Genomic DNA, 16,832 nt, shown 5'->3' with positions numbered 1-16,832 from the left:
GGAACCCATCCCTAAATTTTCTCTTCTTCCTCCTTCTTCTTTTAAAACTACTTTACCATCTGATTCTTTTGAGGTCTATAACAAGAGGGGGAACACATCAAAGGGTTTTAGGAGATTCCGGCACACAGATAGTTTGTGAAAATAAATGCGAAGACACTACAGAATTTCATTTCTTATTAGAAACACCTGCAGCTACTTCTTTACCTTGCACATTCTAAGGCTGCAGCACTGAGCTGTGCTCATACAGGTCCCTAAAGAAAGTACGGCATCTTTATTTGAAAGCTCAAGGTGTACTTTTTTGAATTTAGTTGTTTGTCTGATAATTTATAGCCCATATAATCATATTCATTCTTGGTCTTATTCCTTCCCTCCAGAAAATTTATCAAGATACTGTTAATAAATGCAGTGCTTAGAAAATTTGTATAGAGTTAAATATGTCACTGTCCTCTCATATCACTCTCTTCACTTTAATCTTTCTTACCCTTGTCACCAACATAACATCAGTTCAAACTTCAGATCAATGCAGAGAAATCCAGTTATATCTTTCTCACGTTTTGTCTCTGTTCTCTTCGCCAAGGAATAATTTCTGCTCTATACAAAGGCAGGATGAGTACATAAGCACATATATAAGTACCCCACACACAAACACACACACACAAACACAAACGCCAGACTCCTACAGAAGGCAGCTTGAGACAAACGAACTACTGTGACAAATTTCCCAAAGTGAACCAAAAATAGCCCTTCTGCGCAAAAACCATCAATTCATTGCAAAAACCTTACCATATGGTTACTGTCAGGTCAGCAAGTGCCTAAAAGAAGACTCTGTTTTTATACTTTGATTTATTTTTCTTTCACCAAACATGCTGGGTTTCATCCCCAGTGTGTATTGTGTCTAGAAATATTTGGTCCTGCTTCTCCAGATAGCCTTAGCAGAACTATACTGAAGCACTATCATTAGTTTGTCTTGTTAATCCCAAATGCGATAAACTACAGTCACTGTTTTAAATGGTGGAGTCTCAAATTCTGACAAGGCCCAGTTCTGAAATAGCCTTTCTGTTTTTACACAAATTAAGGCCATAGTAACTTTACCTAGCTTTAGCATGCATTCCCATACAAAACTTTGATACCAGAAAAACTAACTCCAGAAAGGACTGAGGCCCTGAACAATGCCCAGGAACCATCCCCAGTGACCTTGTTTGAAGATGTACATGATGTAAATCCTGGTCTACACTGCCAGGTTTTCCGACTCCCAGAGTGTGAAGGCCTCTCTAAGAACCTCCCTCGCACACCAGCCCAGCACAGCTGCTTCTAGTTCCCTAATAATGCAAATAGCAGAAACACATCTGTTTTCATGCTTCACTGTTGACAATTCACCAAAAAATGTGCATTCAATAGTTTTTATCCAAATAGACAGAGACGTGTTGGGTCCAAAACACAGAGAGGTTATACGACATTTTGGTTTCAAGTTTGTGCAGGAAATTCAGGTTTTACATTTTATGTCACGCCTAGAACAAATCCCTCTCAAAATCTGACAATATTCTTAGTGAGGTTCCAAACTATTTCCTAGAGTGTCACTGCAGTATATACAAAGCTCATTTCTACTTTTTATAAAGTATATTTTGAGATAGTTATTTGACAGGAATGAATTATGCAAAGTATATCAGTCTTCAAAGCAGACCCTGGTAAAGAAAGAAATACATGTGCAACGCACATACGATGTAACAGAAGGATGTGAACGAAGAGATAATCGTTTCTTTATTATTACTCAGCATATCTGTATTGAATCTTCTTTTAGATTTTTTCCCCCAAAAAAACTCAGCTTCAAAAAAAGCGTTCTTTTTCTTTGATAAAAACTTGTATATGAAGAATGTTCAGTTTACCGGATGAATATTTTTCACAGTGTTGGAACAACAAAACATGCTGTCTGATTTTACCGCTCATGAAGCAGAGAGAGGAAAAGGGGCATGAGATAGACAGTGAAATTTCATTTCCCTCAGAGAAAAGCCATTTTCAAACGTGTCTTTTCAGGACACCCAGTGAAGGTGCATGTCAGGTGAGCAGCTGTGATCAGTGGAGAAGGGTTTGGAAGGAGAGCAAAGAAATGGAAGGTCGTTGGCTTTCATCTTAGAGTTTGTTTCAACCACATCAAATAGACATTAAAATATATAACTATACACTATGTAATAATAATAATTATGTCATTACCATTAACATTTCAAATTATTAGAATCAACATATTTTAAACACACACCTAGCTTTTTTACCTATGCTATTAAAATTCAATTTCAGAACTAAATCTTCTGAGTTATATCTTTTTTTGTTATTATTAATTTGAGATTCTTTCACCTCATAGTAATAGTTAATTGATTGTCGAGATGAAGAAGGAATATATTCTTTTGTTTCAGATGGAGAAACTAAAGAACTTAAAGGGAATTTCACAATTATCCATATATGTCACAAAAGTTTATACTGCGGAAGAACTACTTATCCTGAACAGACTATTGAGAAGAATCGAGTTGCTTTTCTAACATGTGAACAAATAACATCTTTTCAAGGCATTGGATCACTTTGAAGTAAGGGTCTCACACCTTCACTGCCAGAAAGACCAATGCACACACAAAGATCTAATGCTCTTATAGCAGAAGTATGCAGAATTGTTCAACAGAGTTTCAGGTTAATGCTTTTTAAAGATTTCCTTCAAGAGAAACAGGAGGAGTTGAGTTTCATTGTTGGCACATGCTTTAGTCTATGTCTACACTCCTTTTTGTCAAGTCAGCCACAATCTATGACCAATGTGAGTTTCCAAACCCACGTGCACCCACTTGAACGTGTTGAGACTCAGCTTCAGGTATGATGGTTATATTCTTTGGCCAGGCATTTATTAGCTAATGAACCAACAGTAAGTAGTCATTGTCCTTTGATAATTGCTTGTTGTTTTTTTTCTTAAAAAAAGCCAAATCGCCTTGTGAAAATGTTTGTTAGGTATTCACCCAACGTACTGTATCCTGTACAGAATGCACAGATGATCCTGTCCCTGCTTGTCAGATGCTTAAGATCTAAATGTTTTTTTAAACAAAATCCAAAGTCAATCTATAAGGTTAAAACGAATAGAAGTATAAAAAGAAAGATGTAATAAAAGGACTAACTTCCCCAGTTGTAAAGTAGATGTGAATGAGAGACCAGAAGTTTAATTTTTTTCTTAATCTTAGAAAAATTGGCATTTTCCAGGAAAGGGAAAGACTGGAAATGGGAGAAGAAAGGCTTAAGCAATATTCTCTTTTCAGTTTTTGAATTTCCCAGCTTGCTTCTTCCTCACCGTTTTGCCTTTAAGCATTCTTTCCTGTGCAGAATGCTGTCCCTTGCAGCTTCTCCCTGTAGTCTTGCTCACACCAAGAGTCCAAAATTTTGTTCTGCTAAGCATCGTTCTCTGCAATGATTCATCGTTTATAGAGAAGGGGTCTGTTAGAAAGATTCTGCACTAAGAAATGAGGGACCTGAATTCTAATCCTCACTCCTCCATTAATCAGGAATTCATTTTGGCCAAATATCCTAAACTTCTCTATGACTCATTTTAACTCATTGATAAAATGAGTAGAATAATGTTTGTGTCGTCTTACAAAAATGTTGAAAATAGAGAGTGTTTTGAACATGACATGTGTTCTAAATTATTATTGTTGGTAGACTTGCCGAAAATTAATTCTAAATTTAAAACTAAAAGCCACAAATGAATTTTTCATTAACTCAGTCATACGGAACCTTGAAGCATAATTAAAAGATCTCTAAGTGGCCCTTGGAAATAAGTGGTAAAACAAATCAACTCTGCCAAATACTGGGAATTGTAAAAACTTCACTGTGCCCCCAGCCATACTGATCTTCTTGCAGTTCCCACTCATAGCTTTTTATCTAATCAATGCATTTGCTGATTTAAATACAGGTCTAGGAACAAAGTAGTCAGTAGCTATTTTATGCTTCTTGCTTCCCTCTCCAATCATATCACAGCATTTCTCCAGTCACAAAGGGCTCCTTTTATACTAAGCCTTTGCTGTGATGTCCGGACTTTCCTCCTTGGACTGTTCACCCTTGCCCCGTATCTTCATCTGGCCAACTCATTCTCATGCATCAGATCTCTGCTCAGACACTAGCTTCCCAAGAGCACTCCATGACCATACTCTCTCCATAGAAAGATTTCTCCTATTACTCCCTATCACATCATTTTCACAGCACTTACCACTTCATTTGTCTCATGTATTTGTCTATTATATGCTCAAATGAAAATGGGATCATCCTTGATTTCTGTCTTTCCCTCACTCCTGTGGCCAGTCTACCAGCCAATCACCCCTAACTACAAACTGTATTCAGTAAATATTCATGGATTTTCATGTCTGCTCTTATTATGCTGTCTAGTTACCAACATCTCTACAATAGACTACTGTGATATCCCCCTAATTGGAGGACCTGCTTCCACATCCATCCCCTCATATTCAATTTTTTCATAATAGTCATAATGATCTTTTTGAAGAACTTACATCAGATTCTTCATGTACTTACTTAAAATTCTCCAGTGGTTTCCCAGCTCTTAGAAGGAGATCCAAACTCCTTACCACGGCCTGCCCACTTCTCTAACCTCCCCATCTACCTTCCCTCCTCCCTCTGCCTAGCTATGCTTCTGTTGGCTTCTTCCTGTTCCCCTCAGGGCATTCACTCATTGCCTATGCTTGAACACATATCCCTCTGGCCTTTATGAGACTGGTGTGCTCTCATCATTCAGGTCTTATTTCAAATGCCACCTGCTTAGACATGCCCTTCTTGATCATCGTCCACGCCTTGTCACTTTCCACCTCATTACTGTGTGTTATTTTCACCATAGCATTTGTCACTATCTAAATGATCCTATTCTTTCGTTTGCTCACTTATAAGTTTTCCATCTCTTCCACTAATACGTTAGATCTTTGAGAGTGGGCACATTCTTTGTTTTATTCTTTGTGACTTCTTCAGTACTTAGAGTAAAATCTATCAAAATAGTAGATGCTTAATACAAATATTAACTAAATGAATTAATAAGTGGTTCATTGCCTGTCTTCCTCACAAAAATGTAATTTCCATGAGGGAAGGAACTTGCATGTCAGATATACTGCTGTATTCCCATCACCCATCCTGCTTGATGAGTGCTCATTAGTTATTTTTTAGATATTTATTGAATGCAAGATAAATGACAGAGTCTGAAGAAGATAATAGATGTAAACATTTCTAGGCTACAAATAAAAATTTATTTGCAATAGCTATTGTGGTAGCAGAAGTTAGAAACTCTTTCTAGTATCTTTTGGCAGCCTATACGAAAGGCAGGTAGCCAGGAATTTACTTTGAAAGATGTGATTGAGTCGCTAAGTATAGATTCTCATTCCAGATCAAAGTGCTCAATCCCTTCGCTGCTAGGATCATTGCCCACTGATGGCTCACAGCTGAGTCCCTCCCCAGGAATCGCCCTCTTCTTCACCCAAGGTGATGTTGCTCACATCCAGTGATTGTTGGATACTGGGGTACAAGGGCGCAAACCCACTTGCCTCAACTAGGGATCATCTGAGAGCCCCCGTAGACACTGCATCGCATATTGGGTATCCCTCTTCCCACTCTTGTTTCTCTTTCCTTGAGAGTCGTTTTTCCTGCACTTAAACCTCTATCAGAGCCTATTGCCTGGAAAACTCATCTAAGAGAGTTGGCTGTAGGAGTCTGTTCTAAAACGGGATTTTGGAGCGGAATCAACTTCCACCCAGCAGCAATGAGGATCTATCACCGATATTAGGTGGAGTTCAGAGTGTCTCTGGAGTGTTGCCACAGTGCAACTGGGATGGGATGCAAGAAGCTGATAATGGAAATATTTCAGATGTTTGAGAGGTTCAGAAAAAGTAGTAATTATACAGCTGGTAGAATTAGATGGTTGTTGCCAGAAGGGACTGAGACGTTAGGAAAAACATAATAAAATGTCCAGGGCAATTAATTAAAAATACAAGTGAAGTGTGAAAACCAGAAGGCCTTGGAAGCATATAAAGAGACTCATTTCTGTAGTCAGAGGCACAAAAAGCTGAGGATCAGGTCCAGGCCTTATATAAGGGTGTTGCAGAGAACGGATGAGTTCTCAACATTCCTGCAGGGACTTAACTAGGAAGGAACAGGACCCTGAAACTTGTGATGGGACATCAGAGTCAATGTACTTAAAAATCTTGTAACCCCAGATTCCCTTAAACCCTGTGGGCCAGCAGAGGAAACCTACTGTTCCCTCTTGAAAGTGAATGCTTAAAAATGATGGTGAGCACTATGCCTTGCAACACAGCAAGAAAAAGCTGTTCCAAGATGGAGTGAACTTATTTACAAAGCAAAATGGATCTGCACAGTGCAGGGTACACTACAATGAAGGCCTTGGTGCACTTCCCTTGCCTCATTAAGGGCCAAGGCTCTCATTCCCACGGCTGCTGGTCGTGGTGTGATCTGCTGATGGCTGTCAGCTAAGTCTTCTCAAGTACGCTTTCTGCTGAAAGGAGATGCGCCCAAGGTTTTGCCTCCTTCCAAAGAAAGCCTGCATCTAATGACTAGTTGATGCAGGAGTACAAAGGCCCAGCCCTCCTGCCTTTGGAACATCTCTGAAGTGCAGAGTTCTCTGTGGGGTTGGCCGAGGTCTCTGTTGCAACTGCATTGCAGTTCAGCTTCTCTCGGTGCCGAATCCTTCTTCTCTTATCTTTCAAAACGTTGTCACAAAAAGGACTCATCAAAAAACCATCCACAGGCCAATTTTCATCTAAGAATCTGTTTTCAAGAGATCCTGGCCTGTGCAATTACTAAACTAAGGTTAATTTATGACATATAGCTTGAGTTAATGAATGATTCTGACTCCAATTCCAGCATGCAGGTTTTTTTCTCACCACCACCAAACAATTCTCTGACACCAGCTGGGTGTCCTATAATTTAACTCAATTCTGACTTTATCTACCTGGAGACAGCATCAGGTCCCACAAGGTAAGCACTCTATCCCACAAGACTACCCCCCACCCCCTTCAGATGGCAGTTGCAGGCACAGGTATATCACCTGTGCTTTTGACCAAGTGGCTATAGATTGGAGTTTCCAATGACCTCCTTCTTGGGTTCAATTCATTTGCTAGAGTGGCTCACAGAACTCTGAGAGACATTTTACTTACTGTATCACCAGTTTATTATAAAAGGGTAAAACTCAGGAACAGTCAGATGAGAAGAGACACATAGGGCAACTTATGGGGAAAGGACCCTGAGTTTCCACGCCCTCTCCAGGCATGCCACTCTCCCCGTATCTACAGTATTCACTAATCTGAAAGCTCTGTGAAGCCTGTCCTTTTGAGTTTTTATGGAGACTTCAGTTTTAGGCATAATTGATTAAATCATTGGCCACTGGCAATCAATTCAACCTCCAGCCCCTCTCCCCTCCCAGGAGATCAGGAGAATGGAACTGCAAGTTCCACCCCTCCACTCACGTGGTTCGTTCCCCTAGCAACAAGTCCCCATCCTTAGGTATGGTGCAAAATTCCCTTATGAACATAACGAAAGACAGCCTTGTTGCTTGAGTCACTCAGGGAATTCCAAGGATTTTAGTAGCTCTGTGCCAGAAACAGGGACCACCAAATATATAATTCTTATTACGAATCACAACATCACAGTTATCATGATTGTCATTGCTTTTTGTAGAAGAACATCATAAATTAAACATTGATGTCATACAGGAATAAGCAAAACACGAGGGACCATTCCGAGGTGCTCACCCTGTTTCACTTTATGGTGCAATATAGCTAAAGAGTATGACTAGATAAGTAGAAGATACATAAAATAATAGACCATCAAATGGATAACATAGGCACTACATTTACCTCATATGCAGACCTCATCACCGGGTACTTCACAGAAAGGATGCTCTCCTAAGGACAAAGATCTGAATTCAAGCAAGAAGGCCTCTAAGAAGACACAAAGTGTCATGAAATCCAAGTGTTAAAATTGTAAATTATACTTGAAGAAAAACTTTTCAGTCAAAGCTTTTTCCTTATTTGAACCCTAATTCTAACAGCCTTGATGTTCTGGTTTGGGTCCAGATATGCATTAAAAGTTCTAAATTGGGAGTATGTTTGTGGGCATGGCATTGTTAGAGTACTAGGAGGTGGATGAGACAGGAACGTTGTGAGAGGAGACAGAGCCATAGAGTCACGGGCAGATCAGTGGTCTCTACAAAGTGGGAAAAGTGGGGTTCAAGTATGACTTTTCCACCTTCTTTGTGCAAATTATTTCAGTCTGTGTCTTTATTTTTTAAAAATCTGGGTCATTGTGGTTGGCAGAATAAGGAACCCCAAAGATGTCTACGTCCTAATACAGTTATTGGAAAGATCACATCAGATAATGCTTGCAAAATACTTAGTACAATTTCTGCCACATAGAATCTTAGTCATGGTAGCATAGCATAGTAGTGTGGGCACTTTCAGTATGGGAGCAAAACTGCACTATTCACTTCAATGGCACTCAGAGTCACAGTATTTGGAGTTTATCAGTATGACCTAGTTATCAAAAAGAAGTTAAAGCTTGCATGTTGTTCTTACTTTAAGAGGGCAAGGAAAGGTGAATATTCTTTTGCTAAAAATTCTTAATTTAAAAAATCCTAGATTTTATTTGCCTGTAAAATGCTCTTAGGAAGAACATGTCATTTCTCAAAATGTCAGATAGATTATTTATATAGCTATACATAGGGAACAAATCATGGTGTTCCCAAGGTCAAACACAACATTTACAGAAGAGAATCTCACCAGCTCTTCTTGAATGTATTCCCTGCACTTCATACACTCTGATAATGACCTGATAAAGAAGGTCTCACACAGTGGAGAGCTAGTATCATCTCACACATACAAACACAACTACTGAGAGAAGTAAGAGAAATGACTTATTATAAATCTTTAGGTTTATCTATAGAACTATAAATGTGCCTTTACATAAAAATGTAGGTAAAAGTATCTATGTTGGAAAATGGATTGCAAATAGATGAAAACAAAAAATAAACCAACATGGAAGTGATCAATAAATGTGCAATTCTAGAATTATAGGCTCCACTTGACGTTGAAGGCTGTGAGTGGGAGGGAGAGGAAATCTTGGAGATCATTTTCACTGGTCATTCCAAAACATTGCTATGAATGTTTTATAAGTCTATGTAGAAATGAGATAAATAGGGACAATGTAGGTTTTTTTTCTTTAATCTAGGTTTATTCCATTTAAAAGACTGATTATTCTAAGATCGTGTTGTTCTGACTTTATGGTATCCAAATTCTACTTTGATAAAGTGATGAGGATAGTAGATTGCAGAAGTCTGTATTTTTATGATGCCCTTATTTAGCAAAAAGAAAACAGAAAAAAAGGTTGGCAGCCCAATGTCGATTTCTTTTGTTTTTAATTTTAGTTACCCAAGAATCCCACAAGTATGGGAGCTGATGCTGTCAACCTACTTCTCCATTTTGCAGGGGAAGAAATTGAGGCCCAGAGAGATGAAATATCTTCCTCAAGATCTCCTAACTAATCAGTGGCAGCGCCAGGCCTGGAACCAGCCATTTTCAGTCTTTTATCAGTGGTCATTAATATAACTTTTTTGAAGATTATAAATGACCTCATTTCCCATGCAGAATTTTGAACGTTTTTCCTAAAATGGATTGTTTTAAAAGTTGCAATACTTGTTGGCTTATCAAAACTGTATTATGCAGGTGGCCGGCCCTGTGGCTGAGTGGTTAATTTCACACATTCCAATTCGACGGCCCAGGGTTTCTCCAGTTTGGATCCTGGGGGTGGACATGGCACCACTCGTCAGGCCACATTGAGGCGGCATCCCACATGCCACAACTAGGAGGACCCACAACTAAAAAAAAAAATACACAACTATGTGCTGGGTGGATTTGGGGAGAAAAAAAGCAGAAAAAAAAAGAAGATTGGCAACAGTTGTTAGCTCAGGTGCCAATCTTTAAAAAAAAAAAAACTGTGTTATGCATATCTAAATTACTTACATTTGAGGAGAGAACCCAATATAAAAATATTGCCTTTCCACTTGTATTTACTTTTAGTATTGGTTCATCCTTTCAGAAATACCTAATCCATTAGGCAATTCTGTCCTAATAAATGAGAGAAGCTAAGTGACCACACATCAGCCTAGCAAGTGACAAACATTCACATCCCAGCAGGGCAAGGGCTTAGAATTCTCAGTTGGATTTTAAATGGTTTGGAAATGTTAGCGGAAGTTAGAAACTCTTTCTAGTATCTCTTGGCAGCCTATTGGAAGAACAGGTAGCCAAGAATTTTACTTTGAAAAATGTAATTAGGTCAGTAACTCTGAGTAATATTTGTTGTTAATGCTGCTAATGGAAAAGATAAGCAACATTTATTTGGAGATAGAGTAAACATCTCTGCTCCTAGATAAGCAATTTGCATATCTGGAGAGATGACAAAAGGCAGACTCCCCAGGGACCGACACTGGCTTTTCCAGGCCTTGAGAATTGACAGAGTTGTTTCCTTAGCTGGCGGGAAGCATTATATTAGGCAGATTCTTAAATAAAAGACAAGGATATAATTTGAATCTGTAGGCATGCTGGATTGGCACACTTAGGCAAACTTAGATTGGTTTACTCCTGTTGTCTCAAAATGGAAGATTTTATAATTGTGTACATAACGTCTTTGAACTCTGAGCATCTGCCTGAAACAGCTGTTTCCGATTAAAATTAAACCAAACCTTTTCACCAGTGGAGAATCTGCAGCAGATAAAAAGAAAACAATGTGGGTGTCACAGGGACTGTGCAGATCTCCGCTTTCTTCTTCCCACTCAGATGACGTGCTAGAGGCCCTTGGTCATTTTGTTTTGAGAAACAGAAGTTTAATGTTAAAAGTTGGAAATCTAAGACACAGGACCTCTTTTTAGACACGGTGCTAAGACAAACCAGTTCACTAAAAAAAAAAAATTATTTAAATTCAGCAACAGCAAAAATCAATTTATAGTTGACTTCTTTGAATGTTTTTAGAAGCATTTGGTCACCAACATAAACTCGTTTAGGAAATTTCTAATTCCTACAGTTGATGGGAACTGCATGCCTGATTCTAAATTCATACTTTCCATGATGGTTTTATGTGTCGGCTTGGCTAGGCTATGGTACCCAGTTATTCAATCAAACACTAAACTAGGTATTGTTGTGAAGGTATTTTGTGGATGTGGTTAGGGCCTACAGTCAGCTGATTTTAAGTAAAGGAGATTATTCTCCATAATGTGAGTGGGCCTGTCCAATCAGTTGAAAGGCCTTAAAAGCAAACACTGAGGTTTCTGCGAGGAAGAAGAAATTACTTACAGACTGAGCATCAGCTCCTGATGTCTCCAGCCTACAGACCTGTCTCACAGATTAAAAACTTGCTAGCCCCCATGAGAGCATGAGCCAATTCCTGGAAATAAGCTTCTTAATATACTTGCATTTGTATGTTTTCTACTTGTTCTCCTTCTTTGAAGAACACTGGCTGATATACCTTCTAAATAATACAACCTTTCTACATGGATGAAAACAGCCCTCGGATTTGCAAAATGGTTGTCACTGTTCATTATAAGCCAGCAATGGCTGTAAATTAAAACTCCCTAATTCGTCTTTTGTCCAATCAACCTGATTTCTATTCTATACTTCAATTCCTCATTGGTTACTCCACCTTTGGACATATTGTGATTGATTAGGTCAAATGACAAGTCAAAGATAAAAAACTGAGGCAATTCTCTAAAATTTTCTTTCAGAAGAGGAGATTATTCCTATTTTAAATAGGGGAAAAAAGGCATATATGCAATAAATTCTTAAAACTATTACTCATCAATAATAAAAATATTCAAAGGAATTTCCTCTTCTCCATCCTCAGCTAGTTATTTGAAAAAGGAAGGAGGGGAGGAGAGAGAAAGAGGGGGAGAGAGAGAAATTGAAAATAATTTTACACAGTTTACTAAAACTTCAGTAGACTATTACCTAATGTGGGGAATTGGGACAAAGAAAAAAGTGAACATTTTTCTGGCTACCAGAGAAGTATTCCACCATTGAGAATTTGTCATAGGAAAAAAAAGATTGGATTATGGTACCTGCTCATCTAGTTTAGATTACAGAATATAAAAACGAGTAAACTGTGGTCCCTTCCATCAATAAGTTTACAGAGAAAAACCCTATGACAGCAAATCACAGTGGCAAGGTCACCCTTTCTCTATTACATTTGTCTTTAATCTTGTATCTCTATTCTGCTGCTTCTCCTATGCCTGAAGGATTGTGCAAAAAAGGAAATAAATGGCAAATTTTATGACCTCAAGTAGCTTAAATATTAGAACACCATTGATCATTATACTAGTTATTTATAGTGCATAACACAATACTGCAAAACTTAGTAGCTTAAAACAATATACATTTATTATCTTAAAGTTGCTGCAGGAAAACGAGAGCAGCTTAACTGGGTGGTTCTAGCTCAGGATCTCACATGAGTTGCAATCAGGATGTTATCTTGTACTACAATCATCTGAAGGCTTGACTGGGGCTAGAAGATGCTCTTCCAAGATGTCTTTCTTACAAGGATGTTGGCAGGAAGCCCTAATTCCTCACGATAGGAATCTCTTCATAGATCTTCTTGAGTGTCCTCACGACATGGCAGATGGTTTCTCCCAGATTCTGTGATGCAACAGAGCAAGGGGGAACTTTCTATGTTTTCTATGATCTAGCTTCAGAAGTCACGGCCTGTCATTTTCACAATATCCAATTGGTTATCCACTTGAGCCCTATTCACTGTGGCAGGGTACTGCTAAGGTCAAGAATATCAGGAGGGGCAATGTTTGTGTCCATTCTGGAGGCTGGCTATCACAGTAATTAAATAAAGTGGACAAAAAGCACATTTAAAATCAAAAAATGCATATTAATAGAGTTAAAAATAAATGTAGTTCTGAAATAATAGCATAGTCAGAATCAGACAGAATTCATCATGCAGAGTTTTCTGAGGAGGTAAGGAACTCTTAGATGAATTTTGAAAGAGGTGAGGGACTGATTTTTGATGGACAGAGAACATTTAAAGTGAGTGGACCTTCCAGGTAAATGTACATGACTATCTTAGGAGGCTACTAGAGGTCAGTACAGAGAGTCTGAACACCTAGCATTAAATCAGTGTTCAGAGCAACATTCTAACAGTGGGTAAAACAGATCTCAAAGTAATCTTCTGCTGTTAAGGTAGGAATCTGAAGTATTACCACTACACATATCCAAATGTTTCTTTAAAATGGATGTTTTCTTAACATAGATGTAAAGAGTCAAAAGCCGTTGCAAGGAGTAACATAAATTTGAGGAAATGTGCTTAGTTACATGCACAGTCATTTTTATTTTATAGATATAAAAGTGTATGTTAACTATTAATATCACATACACAATACATTTTCAAAAAGTTTCTCTGTGCCTTGGCTTCTCATTATGCAAGTGAACTAAAATTTGTGAATAAGCTTGAGTTAAAAATCATGTTATCAGTAGACTGCCAACGCTAACAATTTAAACCTGTCTAATTTGCCTCATGCTGATTGAATCATTCTGAGCAGTCTCTCAATTATAATTTGGCATCTCTTCTGTTTGCTGTTCAGTAAACACAAATACGCTGTCTGCTTGGTAGTTATAATTTTCACTGCATGTCAGTCACTGGACTTTCTTTATAAATCAGTTTCTAGTAAGTTTATTGTGTGTCAGTTTCATAAGACAATTCATCATCTCAAAGTATACTGATAAAAAATTCTAAGGATCTAGAAAGCTGGCGAATCAATCTCTGGAATGCAATGCCCACTTTAAAGCTTCTTTCTTTGCCAAAGCCCTGTCTGAGTAACCAGTTGGCCTCTCACTACAAAAATGGTAGCATGAGTCCTCTTAATTCTTTGCTTAAACATTGAAAAAATCAAAACTATATCCAGTAAGGAGTGAAATTGCAGAAGGGAAAAAACAGCTACTAAACTGGTAAAAGAAAAAGACCTTTGCTCTTCCATTGATAAGACTTGCTATTATATTTTCTTTTAAAGATCATTACCACATCTGAATTTTTATATTTTGCATGGCACATCGGGACAAGTAGATGAAGAATTATCTGACGTGCATCCAAGTGTTCACTCTGCCACTATTTATCACGTGGTATTAGGACATCACCTCAATCTTTTACATCTCAGCTGCCTCAAATCTAAGAACTCGTGCTTTAGTTAGATTATCTCTAAAATTCCTTTCAGTGAGAAACTTCTTTCATTTTTCTACAGGCCACTAATTGCAAATCCTTCAGGAAAATAGGATAGTGTAAATAAACCCTAGAAGAAGGAGAGCTCAAAACAACAACGAGATATTATTTCCAAAAGAAAGAAAAAAATCAAAACTTCAGCTATTGTTGCAAATTTAATTAGTGTGCTTCAAAGTATTCCATAATTTTATTAACCGCCCTAATTTATACCATCCGCATAGGGATTACAGAGAACAGAACAAAATTGAGGCCAAAATTCCAGTAGCCGAGATATTATAGGCCAAGAGTCTAAAATGTTGCTAGACTGGGAGAGCACACGTGCAGGAAAATGGGCCAGTCAGCCTTAGTTTTTAAAGTACACCTTGCCCACTGCTGTTAACAGATTCAAAACTCTGGAGTGGGTCTCAGACATTTGTAGAGAAAAAAAGGTTTCTACAAAATCAGGGTCACCCTAACCCTTTAAAAAAAGGCACTACGTGCTTCTTCCTTATCTGAAAAATCTTAGCTATGCTTTCAAGCTCACTTTCTGGTAGTTTTATAAGAAAATTCCTCCCTTCATCCCACTGCCTACTGCCTGAGCCTATGTGTGTGATAAGCATTTTGAAATGTTCTGACCTCTTTATAAACAAACTGGTCTGGCCTCCGCCCCAGATAACAATGTGTGCTTTTCATTTGTGAATGATCACTAACTGACTTTCAGAAATTGGGAAATTTGCAAAGAAACTTGCAGGAAAAATGTCCGCAGCTTTTAAATATTCCTCTTTTGGGAAGAATAATCTTTCCACTGTGTAATTTCTTTGATTTTAGTAATTAAAATGACATTTTTTGTTTCGCAAATATTTCTATCCTCTTGGAATGGAACTTAAATTGCTCTTTTATGGAAAACACATGATGCCTGATTTTTTTCCCTGAATCAGAAGTATTTGTTAAGCTCTCCCAAATATATCTTATTTCCTTAAAAGGCAGCTTGGGGGACAGACGGGAAGGACAAAGCCCTTTAAAATAATCAAAAATATTGACTTCCTGTACAAATTTTTTCTGTCAGGTTCCTATCAGCATTTCTACCAAAGAACTGAGCTGCCAGACCTTTTGTTTTTATTTTTTTGATGGAGACTTTTCCAAATTGATGGTTTGCATAATATGATAATAGAAGTATCTACAATAATGTGTAAAAACCAAAATGAGAAACTTTCTACTAGAGGTAGCATAATGACATAATGCAAATTTGCTATTTCAATGGCAGCCAGTAAAAGAAACAAAAAAAAAATCCTCCAAACTTTAATGGAAAAGTCATTGAGCTCAGGTTTGGGCTCCCGTGGATTTGCTGCTGGCTTGCGTTGGAAAGATTTTTATTCACTCATCTGTAAAACGGACAAGTGGAATCCAATTTCCCTTCAGGTTTAAAAAGCTAAGACTATGCTTTTAATTTATCGTGTATGTTATGAGCTGAACTGCGTTCCCTCTCCCCGCCCCCACCAAATTCATATGTTGAAGCTGGAACACAGAGAACCTCAGAATGTGACTGTATTTGGAGATAGGACCTTTAAAGAGGTGATGAAGTTAAAATAAGTCTATTAAATGTGCCCTAATCCAATCTGACTGGTGTCCTTTTAAGAAGAAGAAATTTGGACACACAGAGTCACCAGCGATGCGTGTGCAGAGGAAAGACCATGAGAGGGAGGCCACAGCAAGACAGCAGCCATCTGCAAGCCAAGGAGTGAGGCCTGAGGAGAAACCTAACCTGCCAGCACTCTGATCTTAGACTTCCAGCCTCCAGAACAGGGAGAAAATACAATTCTGTTGTTTAAGCGACTTGGTCTGTAGTATATTTTATGGCAGCTCTAGGAGACTAATACAATGTACAATAGTATTAATCAGTTTTACTCCTTCTTAGTTTTTTTTTTTTTTATTAAAGATTTTTATTTTTTCCTTTTTCTCCCCAAAGCCCCCCGGTACATAGTTGTGTATTCTTCGTTGTGGGTTCTTCTAGTTGTGGCATGTGGGACGCTGCCTCAGCGTGGTCTGATGAGCAGTGCCATGTCCGCGCCCAGGATTCGAACCAATGAAACACTGGGCCACCTGCAGCGGAGCGCGCGAACTTAACCACTCGGCCACGGGGCCAGCCCCTCCTTCTTAGTTTTTAACCAAATAAAAGAGAAGAATAACTTTCAATTTTAAATATTCAAAACCTGAAAAACATCTCATGGATAAATAAAAATTTACATTTACCAAACAAAAATACTGTACTCTAAACTCCAAGTAGTCACATAGAACATAAATGGTTTGGTAAATGTTTTCTATGAAGGGCCAGGTAATAAATATTCTAGGCTTTGCAGGCCATATGATCTCCATTGTGACTACTCAGTTTTGCTGTTGTAGCAATGCGTAAACCAATGAATGGGGCTATGTTCTAATAAAACTTTATTTATAGACATTGAATGTGAATTTCATACACTTTTCACATGCTATGAAATATTATTCTCCCTTTGAATTTTTTTCAAATATTAAAAAATGCAAAAATCATTCTTAGCTTGCCTGCA

General features: G+C 38.1%; 1 long non-coding RNA gene across 1 annotated transcript; it reads right to left on the bottom strand.

Annotated features, from left to right (window-relative positions):
- Window positions 1–842: 842 nt before the first annotated feature.
- On the bottom strand, window positions 843–4,662 carry LOC138915832 (uncharacterized). The gene is made up of 2 exons (XR_011422164.1): window positions 4,552–4,662; window positions 843–3,430 (listed from the first exon to the last, which is right to left on the bottom strand). It is a non-coding gene; the product is annotated as an uncharacterized lncRNA (long non-coding RNA).
- Window positions 4,663–16,832: the final 12,170 nt, after the last annotated feature.

This window comes from Equus caballus, chromosome 10 (assembly GCF_041296265.1).
Source record: "Equus caballus isolate H_3958 breed thoroughbred chromosome 10, TB-T2T, whole genome shotgun sequence".
NCBI classification, from domain to species: Eukaryota; Metazoa; Chordata; class Mammalia; order Perissodactyla; family Equidae; genus Equus; species Equus caballus.
This window is presented reverse-complemented; position numbering and strand designations above follow the sequence as displayed.